Source organism: Pinus tabuliformis, chromosome J (genome assembly GCF_031772625.1).
Source record: "Pinus tabuliformis cultivar Carrire ecotype Pingquan chromosome J, CPIR1, whole genome shotgun sequence".
Taxonomy (NCBI): Eukaryota; Viridiplantae; Streptophyta; class Pinopsida; order Pinales; family Pinaceae; genus Pinus; species Pinus tabuliformis.
Genome location: NC_142295.1, coordinates 694,417,465 through 694,422,347, shown reverse-complemented (window position 1 = coordinate 694,422,347; position 4,883 = coordinate 694,417,465).

The window sequence follows — 4,883 nt, the reverse complement described above, 5'->3', positions numbered from 1 at the left end:
GCAATATTCATTGATATGATATACATAAATATAATTCCGTATGACCCTTGGTTTCATATTCAAAGAAGTCTCTTAGACTTATTATGACTCTTGATATTCACTTGTGGATTTTCGCCTTCCTCACAAGTGAATAATCCTATTTACATAATCCCCTAAGGAATATGTTCAATAAAATAAGATGTGAATTCTTTTAAAAGAAACCTAACATTGAAATGGTAGCCATTGTCGAAGATTTGAGTATGAGAGTTAAGGTAAAACCATAACTCTTATGAAGTGAATAGAAGTTATGGTTATTAGTATTATTGAACTAACATCAAGGAACCTAAGTTCCTTAGGAAATTTTTGTGCAACAACAAGAGTCAGATTTCAACTAGTCCATGCCTTAAGTGCAATACAAACCTACTTGGTAGTTGGTCTGACACGTAGCACATATTTTGTTGATGATAATGCATTTGAATAATGCTAATATATATAAGGAACTGCATTAAGGTTATATAGGTCACATTAATTTTATATGGAAGTGTTATTAAAGTTGAACTCAACTTGTAATTTTAAATAAGATCATGTTAACTCTCTAAATGATAAAATACAAAACTGTGAAACTTGTGACCTAGCCTACAAAAAAATTGCCAAAAAAAAATATACAAGTGACTATAATGAGACCTAAGAGTGTTATACCATCTATTGGGAATTCAATTAAAGTATCTCCTCTCTCAGATAGCTCTTATGTTGAGATCTATAGCAATTATGTAATTGCTAACCCACCTTCACTTTTCATTTTCTTGAATTAAGATTATATCCCATTACGTCCATCTGTTTTCACTTTCCATAAATAAATGACATGTATTATCAATACTAATTATTCATTTACATAATCTACATGGGAATGATATGGCATGTTTCTAAAGAGAATGTGAAGGGATAAATGTTGTTGTTTGATTGATTTTGTTATCCAGAGAGACAATGAGTCTTATGAGATGGATGCAATGATTCGAATTGATCTACTTTTTTCATAATATATTTCCCATATCATATCCCTTTTAATGCTTGAGTGTTTTCTTATTGTGATATAATTCATATTTAATATATTTAACATAAATAATAATGTGTTCACTGAATTTATTATGATTCTTTCTATTATTGATTCTTCACATGGATATGTAGATGAGTTTCTTCAGTAAGGGTAGTAAAAGAGAAGAGGTAGAAGACCAACTGAAATTTGGTAGGAAGGGTGGAACAAGAGAATTAGATTTTCTATACATTTTGATGTGAATTTTGATGAATTCAATCAGATTTTGAAGGCTAGCCAAATAAACCTTGGTGGTTGGGTTGTCCTGCTTCCTCCACTGACCCAAACTAATGATTAGGTACATCCTCACCCTAGCATTATGGATATATCTAAACCTCCTAAACAATATTTTAATGATGGATTGAACACTGACCTCATGCATCATCCCTCTAGTTTTATACATTAACTTATTATTCAAACAAACATTCCTATTGTCTATACTCTCGATCACACTCTTCCTTCTACTGCCTCTTTTGCTTGCTCTCCTCCTCGATAGATCCTCCCTTTCTTCAAAGAGGACAAATGAAAAATACCTTTGGATGGAACACCAAATCTGTGCACCATCCCTCTGGTGTTATACATTGGCCCATTATTACAACAAACAATTGTATTGTATCTACTCTCAACCACACTCTTCCTTCTATTGCATCTTTTGCCCACTATCCTCTCAGATAGACTCTCCCTTTATTCTAACAAAACAAAAGAAAAAGACCCTTAAAAAAACCTAGCTTTGATTCTTCTGAGTCTATCTCTGTTAAGTTGAAACTGCACTCAATCAAGGCTAATGAAGAATGAAAAAGAGAAATTTCCTCTAAATACACACATCTGTAGATAATGCAAACTTTATTTTATGGTGTTATTTTTTTATATTCAACACATTACATTTTTACTTAGTGGTACATATGTGATATAGATTTGATGACTTAATATCATATATGAATATCTTTTATCTAGAAGACATACGTGTGATGAGATCTATATTTTTTAATGATTCACATGATATATACATTTCCACCATTTGCTTATTTACTAATTTATAAATTGGAGTTACAACAATATATATATAGAGAGAGAGAGAAAGAGAGAGAGAGAGAGACTCTTGGAATCCCACCTACTTATAATTATTATTTATGAGACACTTTTGTACTTGTTTCCCCCTTAAAACATATTTCCACTCCCTTATGAAATTAATAAGAAAATTACAATTGAAAAGGAGTTTAAATACCAAAGTAATTTCCTCAAAGATAAATTCATAGAAGAGTTACGAATGAAGGGGAGAGAATTATGTGTGAACATATGCTTAATATTTGAAAGTAAATTATCATTTCCATTATTTCCCTCTCTCAATTTTCTAGAATCAAATTGTCTTGTTGATAATAGGGGACACCTTGAAAAGGTAATGAAGAAATATATATTGTCTTTGTAATGTTATTCAAGGTTGATTACTTGTTTTAAATTAAAGTTCATTCTATTTAGAATTTATGATTTGCTAAATGATAATTAGTTTGATTTTTTGAGAATTTAATGATATTATGGAATTATTTGAAGTGATCCAATGCATACTTTGTGTTTTATTTCTTTCTTTGGGAATTTGGTCACCATTGTCTGACTCTATTTTTTATTTGTGGCTTCTAAGGTTCTTCGATGATCCTAACTCTCATAGGAGTCTGTAAAGACATTTTTTCAGTTGTAACTCATATTAGTCTTCATATACATATACATATATACATATCACTCGTTGATTACTTTCCAAATTTTGAATTACTGGAACAATATTATTGTTCTTTAAGGTTTACAAATTCAATTTCTATCTTCTTTGTTATTGAATTGTTCACCATTTATTTATTTTCTTTATGTTCTTATTTAATCATAATAAAATAAACAAATTATAATGAAAATGAAGTTTTCAGATAATTTGAAGATTTAGGTCTTCAAATCTATTTGTATAGTTATAAGGGCTATAAACTTATGGTGACAATCTTGACTATCTTGCTTAGCATAATGAGATTCACAGGTGTTCCATGAGAAGCATACAAGATTCTCATCATCAACATTAGGATTGGGGAAGGTAATGGTGAGTTCGTTTGGGTGTACAATTATAGTAGGGGACAATACGTTGCTAAGTTGAGATATTAATATTTGAATGTGAATGAGTAGGTAAATTTTTTTTTGTGTTATAAAAATATTTGTGAGTCTAAAGCTCCTTTTAAAAGAACTCTTTTAATTTTGTTGATACTTCAAAACTAGATTTTAACATAGTCCAAAATGAAAAGAAGGGGGGTTCAGGGGTCCATGTATTTGTATCCTTTGTTGTTGTAGATCTAACCCAGAAATATTATGATAACATAAATAACCCAATAAATAACAAGAGAGAAATATATAGAAAAGCTTCTTTATTGATCAAACCCTTAAGGTAGGGCAACACCATACATTCACTCCTTAAGGAAGGAGAACACTCCACAAGCCATATGTCTGTTCATACAATAATACTTCTCTTCATATCTCTCATGTGGAGTCTCTAGCCTCTATATAGGCCTCATACATACAATACCATGGGTCATTACCATGGTTCTCTCATACCATCAACTAATACCATGGGCCCATTACATTATTATTAACTACTTGTGGTCCCTTACATGACATGGGTTAACCACCTTATTTATTACTATGGCCCATCCCATTATTACATTATTACCTTGGGTACCTCCCTTGGTACCCCATATTATCCCCCCTAGGTATATAACATTCCACCCCCCTAAGCATGTTTCGTCCCGAAACATGGGAAGAACACAAATAATAAGATATACTCAAAAGAGTAGTCCACTGATACCATGCACGTGCATCTAGCCATCCAAGAGAAAGGTGAACCCTCGATCTCGCTGGTGCCTCGCTCGCTTGAGATGAAATTTGACCGTGGCAGTTGTTCTGTGTTGATGTGCAGTGGGTGGATCTTCTCTCCTCGCGATCCGTCATGTGACGACTTCATTTCCATCTTGATGGTTGTCTCGCTGGGTGATGATATGTTGAAGTTTTAACCCACGATGGCTGTTTCTTTACTTCACCCTGCTGTCGTGCCTGTTGTGGTGTCTTATTCTTCAATATGACTTCAACCACTGAGCCCTCCTCTGATGTATCATCACCTGTAACCATTTCTTCTGCAGCCTCTGTTTGTGTTTGATTGTCGATCATCAAAGGCTCATCATCTGATATGTCAATCCCTTGAACATCTTCTGCTTCAGCCTCCATGTGCTCTACCTGTTTATGGATGGAAATATCCTGTAATGTAATTTTCTTTTTTTTATACCATAGCTTCAGGAATTTCTTCTGCACATTAATATTGATAGTACCCATGGATTCCATCCAAGGATATCCCAAAAAAACATCCATATTATCCATCTCTGAAGCATAAAAATCACCATGCAACACATATTTATCCAAAGAAAGCTTCAAATCCTTATAAATTTGAACATCTTTATCATCAACCTGTGTATGTTCAATTTGTTTTGCTGGGACTTGCAATTTTTTTGCCAAATTAACACTGATAAAATTATGTTTACAACTAGGATTGATAGAAACAATGATCTTCTCTTTCTGAATCAATCCATGAATCTGCAATACAGAGATACCAGCCAAAAATAACCCTTTTGGTTCCTTGGTTTCCTTCTTTCCTGTAAAATTAAAATCTTTGCTAAGCAATGTGACCTGACGAGCTAACTGGCAAGCCTCCGCCCACGTGGAAGGGTGGTGAAGTAGAACTTGAGCTTTGATGGCTTCTTTAAGACCGTTGATAAAACAGTCCTTGAAGAATGTATCT